The sequence below is a fragment of the Paralichthys olivaceus genome, chromosome 8 (genome assembly GCF_024713975.1).
Source record: "Paralichthys olivaceus isolate ysfri-2021 chromosome 8, ASM2471397v2, whole genome shotgun sequence".
Taxonomy (NCBI): domain Eukaryota; kingdom Metazoa; phylum Chordata; class Actinopteri; order Pleuronectiformes; family Paralichthyidae; genus Paralichthys; species Paralichthys olivaceus.
Window position 1 is genome coordinate 17,657,861 of NC_091100.1, and position 19,329 is coordinate 17,677,189.

Consider the following 19,329-nt stretch of genomic DNA (forward strand, 5'->3'; position numbering starts at 1 on the left):
CCTGGATATTTCCAAATGTTCATGCTGATATCCTTATATTGAATTGTTTTATCTTGTCTGTGTGGACTTGGTCTATCTATTGCTTGTATTGCTTTAGTCCTCTATAAGTATGAAAACTAATAAAACTAAAGTCATAAAAAAATGAAGCAGCATTTATCCTTGGTTTAACAACTTTGAGGAAAAAGTTGATGTGACAAATGCTTGAATTGAGATACATCCTCATAAGTTATTTGCAGCTAATTTACAGACATTAAATGAAACAAAGAAAGAAAAAACTTACTACTTTGATAAATTATAAATAATGCAGATGCAAATCAGACAATACCTCAAATTAAGTCAAAATGGTGCAATTGTTTTAAAGATGAATGATTTAAAGCAAATTAAACAATATGTTGACTCTTCTGTATTAATGACTTAACAATATACTTCTTTAATCTTCATATAAATGTTGGACAACACTTAATATGGTTTTTCATGTAGATGAGAAATGATTTTGCATCTCTAGCTAGACAAACTGTTTCAAATACACTGCAACAACGGTAGCCGCTGTTTTAACCCTTTTTATGTTTCCCAATTACCATTACTATATAAAGAAATCAATCAAATGTAATGTTCTTTCTTAGATTTAAAATTTATTTTTAAATAACATATGAACATATATGTTAATATAAGTAAATATATGTATGTGCAATCAAATCTGTTAATATGTAATAATTACACAAATATGTATGTAATTTATTTCTCTCTCCTGTTTTAATAGCCCTTCATAAAGTTTGTATGTTTGTGTCTACACTGTAGTTTGTTGAGGTCTGTGGCACAAAAAAGGAAAAAAAAGTATCCACTGTAAAAGAGAATCCCAGCATTAAACAGTCTCACAGTAAAATGCATGTAGCCTAAGCCTACAGTTTCATACTGTTTTTCTTTCCTGCTGTCTTCCAAAGAGCTGTAGATTCCTAGCAGCTGTAAATGTAAAACTGTAAAACTTTATCCAAGCACATAAGCATTCAACTGCCAGGGAGGCATCACACTGACAGATTTACAATCAATCCATCTGTTCCTATCACACCCACACAGCAAAGCTACAAGTCACTTTTTATCCTGGGACACTAATGTAATTGCTATAGATAATCGCCTGACTATTTTTATTATCATTATTATTATTATTATTAGTGTTCTCATTAATGCAGTGACCTAAATGGTTAGAAAACAACATCTGGGTCAAATGTATGCTCCAACAGTAATACTTAAGTTAAAACAACTCAAATGTATCAGCATTTATAAAAATGCCTATAATTATAATAACTATGTATTTATGTATGCCAGGATATAAAGTAAATTTCCGAAAATTGACACCAATAAGATATCTTGTGATGATACTGTTTTGTCATATGGTATTAAAGTATATACATATTATTTATAGTTTTACTCTAACTTATATTAAGATTTTGTATCTTGTGAGGCTGGATGCTTCACTGTAGCACCAGCCTGGTGAGAAGCCATAACTGTCGGTGGCAGTAGGTGCTTGTGGGCATCACCAACTGAGTTTTGAAAGAAATTGTAGCTGTGGAAAAGTGTGTGCATGTGTGTGCATGTGTGTGTGTGTGTTTATTAAATACTTTTTCCATCGGCCACTAGGTGGTGCCATATATTGCTATATACTGGCCCCTCAGATCTGGTGTGTGGAGCTGCCATTTGAGGGCACTGTTTTCATTTTAATCAGCAGGTCCTATCCAGCCTGCTGAAGTGGAGTAGAGTCACAATGTTTACATTTGCAGAGATTGATCATAGTGTATATATAAACTCTGATTAGTCACCTTCAGAATACAATAAAGGTGATGAGTGAGAGAGTTGGGTGAAACTTTACTTCACAGCCACAAAAACTGAACCCTAATGACACACAGCAACAAATGTGGATACCTTCATTCATATACATATGGACAGACATGCATGAACTTCAGAATACGTGACTCGAGACACTAATCAAAAGGAGGCCGTGCAACCTCTGACTCTCCCAATATGGCGTAAAGTGTTACTGACATTCCAGAGCCTTAATTTAACTTTTCGACAAATCAGACACGTATAGCCACGGCCTGCAAAGTCAACACATAGCCACCATCATGCCATGAGAGACACTTGGGGCGGGTAATGGGTGAGGATGCAGGGTCAGCTACCCTTGCTCCACATTTGGCATGGTTGGAAGGGGGGAGTAGTTCCTGATTTATGGCGAGCAATGGGAGCAGTTTCTTGGCCACAGAGACATGGGGTCTGGCCCCTTACGACCCCCATAAGACTGTCCCAGCCACAGTAAAGCATCACTTTGATTCATGACAGTTTTCTCTGAAGATGCTTGTAAAGTGGTCAGATTTATGTTTAGGGTAAACCACAGGGTTTTATGAAGTGGTATCTAAAGTTTGTGAGATAACTATCATCACATTATGCCTGTGGTCATTTACTGTCAAATCATTCTGTGAGTTTGCGTGCCTGACCGCAAATGACTGACTGAGCCACACATAAATACACATCCGAGTCATGCAATTAAACCCTAGTCCTTTATGTTTATGCCTGTTAAGTAAAAGTGCACATATAAAATCCCTGCCTCACTTCCTAAACAAATGAGCCAAATCCCATCATTTAATTTATCTTCAGATGGGACATTTGTGCCCCTCCTCTCTCTCTGGTTTCCTCCGACTCAGTTTGCAGTTGTGCAAGTACAATAAGACTAAGCCGGAGAGACGTTTTTGTCCACTTCTATCTCACATACACATAGTAAACGTCAGTGATTTTGTTTCAACCGTAGGGGACGGTGTAGCCACGGTTATTGGGGTCAGAGACAAACGCACAGGTCAAAAGAAACCTTCTGACTTGACAGCTGCCTCCCAACTGTGGAACTTTAAGACCTTTCCTGCAAATATGTCCCTGAGCGGAAAACAGCAATTAGTCTTGAGAGCTCTGCTGACAAAGTGCCCACAAGAGGACTTCAGCGTGACACCTGTTTGAGGCATTTGTAAGGAATAAAATATCACTGGAAGATTGGTGGCAAAGCTATGGAAGAGGATTAGAGCGAGGCATGAGAAAACAAGAGTTGAGATGTCGTTATAAAGTCTAAACTATATAGGATGAATATATTTTTAAAATTTTGTATCAGTACAAAAGTATTAGGGCCACACTGATTTGAGGAGAAACCATGCTCATCTGAAGACACAATCTTAAACCCGATTCATTGATCCTTGAGAAACTACAAAACCCTTTTCAGTAAAAAGTGGGTGTAACTAACGTTTTATCAGTCATACAGTCGACCACTTCCAAACATATTCTCCTCCACTAAAGAGGCAATTTCTTCCAAGTCTGTGTGGTTCTTTGTTCAGAAAATGAACATTTTCTAACACAATGTTTTCAAAGACCTGGCACTTATGATCACGAGGAGCTGATGAGCCAAAAAAAATATAATTTAACACGATGCTCCACATTCCTAATTTGTTTCCCTTTCAGTGGCCCCAATTTTCTGTTGTAGAGAATAAAGTTGACTGAAGTTAAAATTTTAAGAATATATAAAAATATTAATTTAAGTGCAAACAACTGCCTCTACAAAATCTTGTGTAGATGACTTCAGAATGGGTTTTAGTAACAAGGATATTTCTTTCTCTAACAAAAACACAGTGTGGTAATCAGTATTTGAAGAGATCGTGCTGAAACCTTTGTTAGGAAGGAGGTGGCTGCATTAGCGCTGAAGCTGAAATAGCTTGTGTGGACAAATGCAAGATATACATACATCCTTGGAGTGTATTGTTACACCAAGGTCGAATCACTGTGGCGGCTTGCAAAGCTGTCAGTCGCTTCTCTAACTGGATTTCATGGACCAGAGAAGTTGACTTAATTCTCAACATTTCAGTCTAATTCTAAAGTAAACAATAATTCTATTAATTCTAACATACAAAATGAAAACAAGTCTTCTTTCTTTCATTTTTTCTCTTATGCATGGAACTAATTCTCCTCCATACAGAGATACAAAGACAATAAGGAATAAGGAAAAAAGTTTCATATGTGGACTTAAAATGTTTATGATGCTCTTTTCTATAGTGAGTAAGGAATGTTTTCAAATGTAAACCATAAATTCCAATTCTGACAGATTATCAACACTTGCCCCTCTTTTCTTATCAGGTGGTCTATGGCCGCATTTGATGTAACAGTGCTGACAGGAGCTAAGAAAATCCCTCATTTACCTGCGATCTGCTGACACTGAGTGTCAAACTGGGTGCTGAGAGCTGGGGGCCAGGTGACTGAATCTCTGAACAGCTTGTTGGACTTTGGACAGGGGGACACCAGAGATCCATCTGGCTTGTGAAGGACGGCGACCGCACAGGCTTCAGTGAAAGTCTAAAGTTACAGCAGCTAAGCTCCTGTCACAGTAGCCACAAGTTTGACAGAAAAACAGTCCCTGTCCCTTGATCCCCCAGTCAGTCAAAAAAAGAAAAATGCAGGGACTATATTCGAGGGAGATTTACAGGAAATGGTGAACCCACATCAGGTAAATTAATTAAATAAATTGTCCTTGGCTAGCCTGTTTCCCCTTAGCAAGATAAACTTGTTTTAATTGGAAGGGATACATATTTGTGAGGTGGGAATTCTAGCAGAGAAAGCATCACAAGACTCACAAGAAGTAATACGAGGAGAGGGTTTGGATTGTGTTGGCTTTGACGACTGAGCCTGACAAGCCATTTTTCTGCTGCTCTGAAATAGTTATTTATAGCTGCTGCCGGGTGAAGACAGTACATTTTTCACTGGCTGCTGCCGTGCTGCCCAGTGACAAATAAAACAAAAAGTTTCTTTATGACATTCTGAACGTTCAAACATTTCAAACCGATCGTATGCTTTGTACAGCCTTACTGTACAGAAGTGACTGTGGAGAACAGTAAGCATCTTTCCCAACAGTGGTCAGCAACATCAGAGCTATATTAGTGTACAAGGTGACGTAGCAATGATTCCCACAACCCCTCCTTCCACTACCCCCCCCACCCCCCCTCGCTCTCTCTCTGTTCTTACCTCACTCCCACCCTCCTCTGCCTCTGTTCAAAGCAAGCATAGCATTTTGCCATCTGTCACTGCTGTCGTGTCTACAAATACCAATCGAACCCAGCAGTGTTGCACCCCTCACTGACTTTCTAACCAATGGCAGTGCAACTTCCTTTTTACCATTACCATTATTACTTAATTGCCTTTAAGCAGTGCTTAGGCTAACTTTAGCTTATTGCTCTATGTTCACAATATTTCATATTTAAGAATTTTCCAATAAATTTCTGGTACAGTTAATGTTTTGCAAGAAAAGCCAATCACCACTGCGACAGGTGGTTGTACATAAATTCCCGGCAACAGCAATAAACATGTTTTCTTACTCAGTCGGTGTAATATAAACCACATAAGAGTGCCTAAGATCTAAAATATAACTGTAAAAAAAAGTATATATGAATACGACCCCCAGCCTCTACGCACTCCCATCCCCCCATACTGTAAATTTTATTACAGTACGTCAATGTGCCTGAGCCATAATATAAGACCTGTGATATCTTCCAGGGAGACATAAACTCACTGACGCAAAGCAAATTCTCTTTTTAGGCCAAGCATGTGATTGAAATTGATAGTGAACCAAGGCAAATGTGCATAGGATTCCCTGTGTGAAAGTGCCTGAACCAAATCGGACAAAGAAAGCAGAGGAAGAGAAAAGGGCGGAGGGGGGAAATATTGAAATATGAATTTGGAAAATATATCTAATGATTTTAAAAGTAAATTTACAAATTAACATTTTTGCCAAGGGATTATCAGAGCCAATTTCTATTACACCATGCATGAAGGTCTAAAGGCAAACAAAAAAGGGAGATTATGACATAAATAACAAATTGCTAGTGTGAGAATCTGTTGGGGTTTCTTTTTGTGCACACAATGTTAATTTCTTCTAAAATTACACTACTGACAACCGTTCAATTAAGATGGATTTAACTCAGAAGGTGCTGACAGTACTGCACTATAACGATCACGTATTCAAAGGGAAGACAACAGATGGGTGAAATCTTCAGGAGCCAAGCATACACACACAGGGTGGATGCAGTACAGGCCTGACAGAGACAGCGAGGCATCACAGGCTGCTCAAGTAGCCATTAGTGCAATTAGACCAAACAATAAAAGCGAGTAAAGTCACCAACTTTTCCAACAGCTGCTCTGCAGGATCCCCAAAATGACAAATGAACAAAAGGGGAAAAAAGGAAAAAGAGAAAGTCATCGAGCACAACCCCAGTGTAAGTGAGAAATCCCCTTCAAAGCCGGTGGACAGAATGGGTTGGCTATGCCCCGGAGAAACGACCATCAAGGGATTTCTATGTGGAGCGTGGTTACTAAAACAATACACACACTCATAAAACATAAAAGATAAAAGTGTTAATTTTGTGTTTCACCAGTTTAAAGCTACAAATACAAAATTACAAATTCAAATAGTTTCATGCTCACATAATTCTAATGAAACTAAAAAAACTAATTTCCACACGTCTGAGACGGAGGAAACCAGAGAGAGAGGAGGGGCAAAAATGCCCGATCTGAAGAAAAAATAAATTATGGGATTTGTCTCATTTGCTTAGGAAGTGCTCATGTCGAAGTAAAGCAGGGATTTATATGTGCACTTTCACTTAGCGGGCACAAACATAAACCCCTTCTCTACACTTCAAAAACACGTACAGCAGAAATATGGCGCAAATGGTACATGCATAACAGCAAATAAACAGTTTCATGGAGACCACAATCACTGCACATGAAAGGCTTCATATTGCACAGATTTGCACAATATACAATTACACATACTGTAAGTGACATGGATATTTTGAAAGCAGATCTTACAACATGAGGGTGATGACGCTATAATCAGTAATAGTGAATAATACCCTGTAGTTGTATATAAAATGTTAGTGTTAGTGGGGTTGTCAGTTTGTCTTTCTACAAAATATGGATAGAGTGAAAAAAAATGAGTCACAGACAGAAAAATTACCTATGAAATAAAATAAAGTTATGAAATGTAAATATTATTATTATTATTAGATTTTCACTGTGGAAAAAAACTTTGAAGAAATTTCCGTCTACAGGGAAACTGGAAAATCCTCACACTGCAGGGAGGCAGGAAGGTTACTGCCCCCCTATCTCGTCCGTGAGTCACTGACAGCTGTGTCTGAGCTGTTCCAGACCCACACACTAAGTCATGACTGCAATCTTATTTATTTCATGCTCTCCATACTCGCTCACTCTGTAGGATAAAGCTAGAACAGATCATGTCACTCAAAGAAACGTGGATTGGAGAGAACAGATTCATCAGCAGTGCAATTATAGCCATTAACTTAATAGCGGTCGTCTCTAGGGGGAAGTCAGAAGCCGCCACCTGTGTCCCCCCACCTCCCTAAAGTGTAATTGATTAGCTGGGAGGTTAATCAGCAGGAAGCTCCTCGGTTTGGGGTTTGCCCTCATGCTGGCAAACAGAAACTCACCAGGCCCCCTCCCTAAAGTAATTTAGGTGGCCCATTAGCATGCCTGCGTTCTAATCCGTTTCTCAAACTGCCAGCAATGACAGCACAGCTCTATCATCTTCTCTGTTGCTATATACATCTGCACCCTTCACTGTCTCTTTTCCAGCGAGCTACTTTAGCTGTTTCCCCCCATGAGACACATTCACACACAAAGATCTCTTCATTCATCCCTGCCACTCGATGATAGCTGTAACGGAGAGGCTGATTGCAGAAGCCAGGAATAGAGGTTGATGTAACATTGTTTCTACACTGGAGCCAGTATGAGATAATGCTAAATGTAAATTTGCCATTGGGATATAGAGGTAAACATTTTATTGAACTCTTCTTCCAGGTGGAGCCAAAAACATGTACAAACGGTCTGCAATCATGTCAACACTAAGCATTTGTTGTGCTCTTATACCTGAAAATGTCAAAGGCTAGACAGAGTCTATTCATGCACAAAGGCTAATACCCTTTCTCACTATGTCTAAGAAAGTGAAAAACACAGTTGTGTGGTTGTATGTCTCCACCAACCAGCGTAGTCACAGTGACCAGGATTTTGCACCTTTGACCACCAAATCTTGATCAGTTCATCCATGAGCCCAACTGAACGTTTGTACTAAATTTGAAGACATTCTCTTACGGCATTCTTGAGATATCATGTTCACAAGAATGGGACGAATGGATGGACAGACCGACATATGGACAGAAAACATAATGCTTCCAGCCGCTGGCTATCACTGACACGTTGGCATCAAAATTCCTGGATCTGCCCCAAAATTTAACACGATCTTTTTGGGTCATATCCTTCCCCTCCACAAAATTTCATGGAAATCAGTTCAGCAGTTTTTATTGCTATGGTATTATTATTGTTAATTAGCAAAAGTAAACATTTTAGAAATACTAGTGTACTTGTTGAACCTGCCAGTTTCTTGCCGCATGACTGGGCGATGATACATCTGTCTTGTCTGGTATTAGCACCAGAGAGGGTGAGTTCATCGTGCTTACTGAAAGTTAGACGAACTGGAATCAGATTTGTTTTGACTACATCTTCAGCCAAAATCTATCATCAAGAAGGATGAAAAACAAACCCGCAAAATAACAATCTGCAAATGTTTCTGAGAAGCTGGAGCCAATGAGCAGGTGTGATCACACCTCTACGCAGTCATCTGACCGAGTGTGGGTGAGATATATTTGTGCACACAAATCATGTACATGTGGGAAGAGAAAATAAAAGAAAATATTGAAAAAGATTCAAGTGTGTTAGACTGAAAGAGACAGAGAGAGTTACATAACATTAATGAGTCAAGTGTAACAATAAAATGAAGAGGATGAGTCTTGAGTCATTAACCTGCATGTTTGATCAACTGAAAAACATTTATTTATTTCTCTTAAAGTTTAAGAGAGCAAAATTTTTTAATCATAATCACAACCTCACCTCAAGAGTGAGAAACAAAATCTCACTTACTGTGAGCCTCAAACACATTGATGATGCTTGATCTAGTTTCTAACAGTTTTAACTGTTTTAGTTTTACATGAGGTTTGTGCCGACAGAAAGTGCAGTGACTCACTCCAGACCCACAGACCTATTCATGACTCACCACTGCACCCAAAATAATCATCATCATGATCCCTGACCACAACACAGCCTGTCCACTCACTGAGCTGTCACTGTGGATGTGACGAACAAAAGAATAAAAGTTTACAGATTGCATTCACATATCCCTCAAGGTAATTTAGAAAACAACTTTTTAAGTTTAAAATATGAATACTAGATATGAAGATCTCGGATTACTGACCGGCTGCGTGTAAATCTATATTAAAACCTCACGAGCATAAACACGTTCTCTAATTTCATTTTCCATTATTCCACTTTGTCACTAAAACATGGAATAATTTTCTGATGTAAAAATATCCGATGAAATGTTCAACACACAAAGATGCTATGCTGATGCGACAGGGAGGCACAGTGAGGGCACCTCAGTTTCTGAGTTTGAAACCATATTCATAAACTACTGCCATTAAATCATCATTTACTATTATCGTGCACAGAGTTTGGCAAAGTGACGTGGGTTTTGATTACAGGAAAGATAATACAGAGTGGGCTTGGTGACAGACTGAGTGCTTCTCACTGGTGGCAATGTTTTCTCTTGAGAGTCTCTTTTCCGATTGCCATCCCGCTCAGCCCATTTGAATCTAATCCCTGAATGTAAATGTGTTCTAAAGTTCTGTGGGATCCCGCTGGTGTAAAATCTGAGGCTAAAGTGTGAAATAGCTGAAGGGAAGTGAGGCTAGGTTGATGTAACTGTAGCTGCAGTGTTTCTTAAAAATAGAGCTCCTATATTGCGGACCTTTCACTTCATACAGCACCCAGGAGACATTACTTCTAACATAAAACGCTCCTCTCACCACAATTACTGACAGACACTGTAGATAATATAATCCATCATAGAACCAACTAAAACTGCACAAGTCTGCACTTCTTTTCAGAGGGAGAGCTGAAGACACCCTTACACAACACAATAAGATAAGCTCAAATAGTAGTGCATGAAACTGCATAGAAACTAATCACAAGTGGGTCAAAAATGAGATACAGCAGCTGGTTTTACTTGTGACTCCAGATGGAGCAGACAGTGTAGTTGGAAAAAAAGTAGCAACTTTTGTACACCAGCACAGTGGAATTCAATACAGCCTCACAATGAGGTTCAACTATAGATTGTTTATAAATATGTACCAGATGACAGTTCATCGAAAGTCAAATCATCTGGATTGCCCCCTAGTGGCTGGCTGCAGTATAGGTCATAAACCCATGTTAGTGATGGGACATGAACCAAACTATCCATTTCATTAATTCATTGTCTATAATGTGTCTGCAAGTGTAAACTCCACAGAGAAGATGAGACGAGGAAGCAACGCAACTCGATCAAATACAGAGACAAACTAGTTAAATGTTTGGCACAGTGGTGCGACAAAGGAACATTTTCAGTCACACTTAGAATGAAGAATAATTCTTGCTGTTTTGGGTTTGTACCCTCATGGTTGATTGCATTTATTGTAAGTCGCTTTGGATAAAAGTGTCAGCTAAATGATATGTAATGTAATGTAATATACTGCTTATCCTGGGAGCTGGAACCAATCCCAGCTGACAAAAACAGGGCCATGATACAGACACACAACCATTCACACTCACATTCACACCCACAGTCGCTTTGGAGAAGAACATGAAAACTCCATGTGACCGGTGACAATACCAGGGCTCCTCACCACAATCACTACAGTGCAGACTCTGGTTCCAAAACTACACTGTGGTTGCACCCCCGCCCCAAGATGTTTTGGCTTTATATTTGTGAAAAGCCCCATTGCCTATTTTTATATACTGCATAGTCCATGGGTTACACTCTCAGCAGAAACCTACACTGAATCCACAAACTTACACAAGCGTAAACATGGTCGGCTGAAAGTCATTGAAACATGTCGCGTATAATTTCAAATGCAATGCTCTGCTGGAAAACTTTTATCAGCGTTCTCATATTTTCTGACTGGAATGTGTGTGTAACACATGACAAAGTCATGTAACAACAAACTTTTTGTATCTTGACACACGAAACAACCTGACTGTCAGCAACTCAACATGTCAGTGGTCCTGATCACCTCCTCTTGTTGACAGAGACTGGTCACACAATAAAGACACAATGCTCCACACTGGAAATAAGACATTATTATCCATGAGTTGAGCTGTAAATATATTTATTAACCCCTAACTCTTACTAAGTTTTATTCCCAGTACACCTGCTGGTTAATGGAGGCGGGAATGGCTGGAGGGTGACGTGGGGATACGTCATGTCTGATAATCGATACACTGTGCACCTGGTGCCTCTTCAGAAAGCATCTGCTCTGAGTGCCAGGGTTTATACCTGCTGCCTCAGCCCGGCTTTCGCTTTTAGCTCAGAAGGGAGAGAACAAATAGGAATGGTTCAAATTGCAACATGAGCCAAGCACATTACATGTCTGTCTTAATAGCACCACAAATCACAGAGCGTCTTTAAGCTGTCACTCATTGCTAAGTCAAATACATATACTAGTGTGAACGGTGTTGATTAGCCTCCACTGATAACTGCATAATAAACACTGTGAAAACACTGAGACACTTAATTACACTGAGCAGGACTGATGGTAGAAATGGTCTTTCTCTGATGTAATAGCACATAAATGTCCTCATAACAAACTGCTGACCTTAGTCCCATAAATCTGGATCTGTATGACAAGGTAATGCGATACACGTAAAAGCTCATTTTAGAACCTCCATATTGCTTTACATACCCAAAAACAAACAAGTCTGTGTCGTAAGGCCTAAGTACTTTGTACACATAAGACATGTAAAACATTAAACTGAATATTCACACAAGGTCTGGCATCGACACCCTTATATTATTACAGACAATATTTTTTTGTGATAGTTATAAAACTTAATGGGGAAGAGCGTGTGTGTGTGTGTCTTATCTGCTAGCTATACCCTGCCCAATCACATTTCTACTTCAAGCTATTTACTCAAAAAACTTTAGCCCACACTAAAATGGATGCCAGACTCTACTGTGCTCCATTCTTTACATTGCTTTGGCAAGATACACAAAGCTACATTATGAGGCAATATGCCAAATGTAGCGCAAACTGTGCGAGCCAACATGCTTGCTCACGGTAAATCAACCATAGCAACCAAAATGGCATTCAGTAGAGTGCATACTTACTCCAAGATCCCCCGTTCCCCTTGTGAAGGTGGTGGTGGAGGTAACTAACATTTCTTCCAAAGTAAACTCCTCAGGGTGAAAGCATAAGATGTTATACAGGACTTACAAGGACTGGTGCTTACAACATTTGTGAAAATACCACGCTTGGACGAATTACATTGAACTATGTCAAAGTAATTTAAATAACACATTCTGACAGTTTCAATATGTTTTATTTACAGTGATTTGATAGTTGATTTACTTGTGGATAGAGCTACTCCAAAGAAAATGTGTTCTGGTGATCTTAAAGAATAAAACATGATATTGAAAAGTTGACATTATCTGTGGGTAAAATTGTTGACCTTGTGCCAGGACCATACTAGGGTCAACTTCAATTTCACTCATACTCATGAATGATAAAAGTAAAAAAACTAAAAAACAAACAAGAATAATAACACAATGAAAAGTGGGAGAAAGTCTTAAAGAGTGATGATCCTCAAAACAAACTGTGAACTGTCCGTCAGTAAAGAGTCTGCTTGTCCCAGTAGAGTCATAACTGTATACCCTAATGGCACCATTTGTCCGTCACTAGTATATGTGAGGTGGGGAGTGGGAGGGAGGCACAGCCTTGGCACTAAATTGTCACCAAGTTACATCACATAATAAAAGTTATGAGAAGGCTTGACATCATATTAACCATTTAATTCAGCTAAATCCAGCACCAGCTGACTTATTCTCCTATGGGAGTATAATTAAAAGCTTAGTGAAAAGATAAACACAGAAATATCTCCCTGGTCTCCAGCGGTTCGCAAACACAATCAGACACAGTGACTCTGCCTACTGACGTCAGGATGGGCGAGTCATAGTTCACTCACAGATCATTTATCTGAAGATTATGAATAATTATAGGAAGGTAATTATCACCCCTCGCCTCCCTTCTGAATGCCATGGTGTTCCCTCCTGAGCCATCTCTCTCTCTCTCAGGGCTCAGAGAGTGAGCCTGGCATCTCTGCTATTAGAGACCTATACATAGCCAGACCCCTGCTGATGAGACAGGAGGGCACTCGCTCATCCTCACACTGACAATGATAGAATTCAAGCCCTAATTCAATAATCACTACCAGTCTACCTTGTTTGATTTATGCAAACAACTATTCAAATTAAAGTACAAAGTTAGAGTCACGCCCACATAACGAACATGATGACATCTGCTGACATATTTCAGTCTGCCTGCATACATTCCTCTCTATACATTCCTTGCCTTCTCCAAGACAAGAAGGGATTGTATTAAATTATCACCATGCAGTGACATAAATTCAGTGTCAACTATACTTCGTGCCCCGACTAGTTTATACGTGCCTAACCACTAGCATCCACAGACATACACTCATACACAGGTACACATGTATATACCAGATACAAAAATAGATGCATCAAAATACAGACAAATAACAAAACCTTCTAAAAAATGTGTCAAATCATATCTGCTGGAGTTGCCCAACTAAGATCACACATCTTTAATGAATTCTAAATTGTTAAGGCCAAATAAAGCTTTAGAAAGGCTACTGAAATGTATTAAACAAATATATTGTAAAAAGTGAGGCAAATTAATTTTTTTGGTAATGTTTTTAAATTAATGTATTAAAAATAATCACATGAAAGTGTCAAATGTCCTCTTTGAGCCACCATACATACAAAATCTCGGGGTGGAGGACAGGCAATTAAGTTTGTGTGGTAAAGTGACAAAACGCCATGGTTAATGTTTTTATATGAAATTAAATGGATACAAAATAAATAAATAACTAGAATGTAGACAAATCAATTCTTATTAGTGCGTATGGTCCTTTAATTGGTTTGTTAGTACACTATCGTTTCTGACCCTGTGTGCGTGTGTGCTGCACCTGTTAGTGACAGAGTACATTTGATTTCTTGTATTCCGGCCTTCTCACTATGTGGACGAAAGCAAGATGCCTTTGGGGTGAGCACACGTGTTGCAGCCTCCCCTGGCCTCAGCTGTCGGTGCCGGCCTAACAGAGCAGAGCTGCGTGGCTGCGAGGGACTTACTACAGGAGGTGGCTTTATGTCTAAACTAAACACCCCACTCTCCTACTGTTTAGCCTGCAGGGCAACATGCATTAGCTTCTGACTCCAAATTCATTGTTGTGGTTTTAAAGCAGGCTGATATCAAAGCAAAGATTTGTTTCTATTAATCAGGAATATCACGAGTCGATACTGACATTTTTACATCTGCCAAGGAAGTTATGTTTTCTGACTTTTAGCAGGATTACGTAAAAATAACGGAACTGATTTTCTTGAAACTTTGTGGAATGGTAGGCACGAAGACGAACTCATTAACTTTCAGAGCAGATTTGATATCAGGGTGGGTCAAGTCACTCTCTTAAACATTGTAAGATGTTAGTTTAAAAATGTTATCTTTATGAAAAAAAACATGTATAGAGTGCCAATATCAGGTGAATTTGGTCAAAACTAATTATCAACTCCCTCGTCTTCCATGTTGACACGCACTTCTGAAACATTAACAGCAACACTGAATAAATTCAGCTTATTATTTTTAATTATCCCCAGATTTAAGTTAGAGCAAATAAACTAAGCTTTTAATGCTGGGTTATATAAGCTAGTAAATAGGCTCACAATAAGCACATAATAAAAACATCTAGATGTTATTTCATTCATTTGGTTTATTATATTCTAAATAATATTTTTCACAAGAGTCTTCGGGGGGGCCAGGTAACATACATTTTATTGTCCACATGGATCCTCTACTGTGCGAAAACAATGTCTGGATGAGCATCATCACAATGGACTGGAGTGTCAAAAATAAGCAGCCTTTAACATAAGCGCTTCTCTCCATCTCTTGAACACATATAGATGTCCCATCATCAATGAGAAGCAGAGGCCTCCTACGTGTCCTCGTCAGAGGAAAATAGCTTAGCACTGAAAGTAGAGACAAGATGTCAAAACAGGATCTGACTCACTTGTGACTCATGAAACCAAACGAGGGGATTAATTATAGTGAATTCAAAGTGCCAACATACCCGAGCCTACCCACACTACCTGATACTTCACAGTACCTGATCAACGAAAGAAAACTCAAAATGGCTTTTAACCTCTTTTATTCCTACTAAATAGTTCAACTACTCTCTCTCTGACAAATCTGCCTTTTCCTGGTTGAAGGTCTGAAAACAAGATTTACATACAGTGTTTAAAAATAAAATATTTCTTCTACAAACGGAAAGAAAGAAAAGGGGGTTGTTTTTATCTGTTCGTGGCAGATAACGTTTTGAAAAAATGATGCATTACATTGCAATTATCAATATAAGTATAAACTGTGATTTAAAGGTACAGTGTGTAGAATTTAGTGATATTGAGTGTTGAAATTGCATGTTGCAGCACCCCTCACCTTACCCTCCCATTCCAAACATGAAAAAGAACCTGTGATGACTTCAGTTGTCATTAAAAACTCAAAAGGTGTTTAGTTTTTTCAGTCTGGACTAATGTCAAAAACATGGCAGCCTCCATAGAGAGGACCCCTCCATGTAAATATAAAGTATTCAAATATAAATCTTTTCTTTGGAAAGAAAACTAAGATTCATACAATTTAGATGAAACAAACTAGTGAAAACATCATGAGGATTATTCTACATTAAATTTCTGCCAATAGTTCCCTTTCACCTAAATCTTACACACTGGACCTTTAAGATTTCATTGTGAGATGAAATTGTTTAAAAAAAAATGTGTCTAAGTAAATTCATTCTATGTCAGTTTTCAATAATACAGCAACATGAGATTCTGTCCCATTTCTGTCCATCATTTATTCTATAGGAATGACATCTGGTCTCAGGAGCCTTGCATGTGTGAATTGATCTGTCCTCTGTCAGAAAAATATGTACAAAATGCCGTTTTTTTTTTTTGATTTTATAATTTGAATCTGAAAGAAAATTACTGATGATGATGATTATGTAAATTTAAGTTTAATGTATAAAATTTTCATAAAAACAGATAAAAAGACAAACACAGTCACTATGCACACATATTTACTGTCGCGAATATGTCACACTTTTGTTTGTTTCCTTTAATAACAAGTCTTGCAACCTGCTCTAAAGTGCATTAACAACTCTTTAAATTTAGATTGTTGTTCACACCAAGCTTTTAAATTCTGCCAGCTCATATATTTAAGCATCAAGGACAGTGAAGGTACTGAGGACAATGCCTGTCCAAATTATCTGCAAATCTCACTGGTAAATAAACACAGAGGGGAATATTATTGTCTCTTCAATCTTGTAGTGTCGGTGCAGTGTATAAAGACATACAAGCCTCCTTAACTCTGTCCACTGCCATTGTACCAGATATTTAGCCTCGCTAAGTCGACCAACTCAACGCCTGCAGAATCTTACACGCTTCATGACTCGTGGTGCAGGATGACAACAAGACAAATATCTGCAGCACACATTTGTCCATGTTTACGAATGAAATCTGTCACAAAGTTGATCTGGCAAAACAGAAAAAGGGAAGTCAAATACAAAACTGACTAAACACTGTTTTTTGATGTGTGCAATAATACAGCAGATCAAAACAACATCAACTGGAGCTGCAGTAGGAAACATTTCAATACTTGTATTTCAGCATTGTATTTTATCATGTTTGCTCTGTTTGAATTTATTGGCAATGGAACTAATCATAGTGTCAAGTGATGTGTTGAATTAACGGAAATGTTAAAGAGCTTAAAAAATAACACTTTCCACTGTGTTTAATTACAAGTAAAGTACAAAGTAGGTATCAGTATAAAATATTATTCAACCCACCATAAATATAATGCCGTACATGCAACGTGCAAATACAATTTTGGACATCATGAATCAAAATGGGTAATAAAGTTAACTAAGCTTTATATTTTTTATATTACATTGATTTGAGCTTTTGTCTAGTTTACAGTCAGTGCATTCAAACTTTAGCAGAAAAAGGACTAGTGGTCATCATAATTTTTCCACATAAAGGTCACATTATGGAGCAGAGATGCACAAACTAGACAAGTTTACTTATAATGATTTAATGATCTGATTACAGGACGCACCACAGACTTGACTTATGTCTCTGTCATAGGGGACGCCAACATGGCCGTGGCAACTATGAGGCCTCAGAGGTCCCTGTCTGGTGTCATGCAACTGTCAGCCGTTTAACATCAAGATTAGCGGCAGTTGCTGCCAAGTGTCAACACAGCAATGAACACATGCTTAAGGTACTGGTGGGGGAGGGAGATAGTTGTAAGACAACAAGAGGTGACACACAATAAATACACAATGGCCGAAAGCAAAGGGGAGACACCTTTGAGGGAGGCCTGGTCACAACAAATCCACTGCCACTCATAGCTGTGCTGATACTCTGTGCTGATACTCTGTGCTGATACTAGCTGCTGCTGGAGAAGAGATAACATCTCGTCCCTGGGGCAGGGAGGATTTCATGTTAATACCACAAAGTCCCCCTAATGGTGTTTTAAAAATGGCAGCCACACCGAGTGTTGTTTATACACTTCCCTTCCTTTTCATGCAACTGCTTGGGATAAACTATCAACAACTGTTGGGTGATAGGAAAAAAAACCATCAACATCCCACTCTGAAATAACAAAATAAAATACTCCCGGCATTTATTTTGCTCGGCTTTGTTCAAACAAATGCCAGTGGATTCAAAGAAGACCCCATACTGTCTCAGAGCTGTAAAGCCAGCTCACTAATCAATCGTCACATCTAAGTCCAGACAAGCATGTGGCCAGAGCCATGTGGAGTGCGGGAAAGCCCATCATATTAGCTCTTTCTATTGGGAGAGGACTGAAACTCTCACTTTGCCAGTCAAATTGAGTTACCTATGGGGATTTGTTCCAATATTTAGAAAGACTTAACCACATACTCAGACAGACGGACAGAGATAGAGGGGCAGACAGAGAGATCAATGTGTCCTCTTTCTGTTGTTTTTGTGATATGACCATAACACAAGTGTTATTTCATTTTTATAACTAGTTTTACAAAAGGAAAGCTTTAAAACTTTACAGATTTACAACAGAAGGCACTTTTTATTATACTGGGTGTCATAAAGGCAATATAACAACATTTGGTGCCTCCAGGTTAAGTCAATACACGTAGCTTCAGCTTTCCGACACCACAGTTCAAGAAGAGAGGAAACATGTATACACAAATTAAGTAGAATTATTGTCCCAAAACTGCAGTGGGATCTACCATTCCTGTGACATTTCCACAAATGAGTGTATACTGATGAGGGGCTGCAGGGACTGTGGTCTGCTGAGACAACTTTCCCCTCTGCTGCCAGAGTGATATAGAGCCAGCAGGTGGGAACAAGTGCTGAGATGAGGAACGTGAAACAGGAAAAGAAGAGAAAGTATGAATGCTAATGTCAAAATGATTAGACAAAACATGTTAACCATGCTTAACTAATCTCTCTGACCACAAATCTGTTGAAGTACTCATCACCGAACCAAAACAAAAGCAGGACCATCCACCGACAACTCTGACCACCTGGAGCCTTCAGTAGCATATCATACCACATGTCTCGGACTCTTCTTGCTCGCCTGTGTGTCCAAAATAGGGCACAACGTTCATAAGATCAATAATGTTATGTTTTTTTCTCACTTTAACTTTACAGCTACCAGTGTTTATTTTCTCACAGATTTACACAGTGGCCTGTGTACTTAACAGCCAAGGACCCACGGACAAGAATGACCAATGCACCAAACCCACAATAACTATATAGAAAGTCTTAACAGGTCATTTTAGCCTTTTATACTGTTTTATTTATTTAATGATATTTTATTTATTTAGCTATTTTGCCCCAGATTATTTTAGATAATCTGCATTATGCCAATACTTATACCACTTTAGCTAAGTACAGCCGTATTTTAAAAAAATTCAAAAACAGTTACTAGATATGCATAGATGACCTGATGCAATATATTCTTGTTATCTAACGCTTCAAATTTATGTCTTATATTCTACTTTGTACTCTGGATTTTAACTTCCCCGCAAATCACTTCCTTTGTGGAA

General features: G+C 38.6%; 1 protein-coding gene across 3 annotated transcripts in view; it reads right to left on the minus strand.

Moving 5' to 3' along the window:
* rbm20 (RNA binding motif protein 20) overlaps positions 1 to 19,329 on the minus strand; it is a 52,243-nt gene that overhangs the window by 24,255 nt on the left and 8,659 nt on the right. The window lies entirely within an intron of this gene.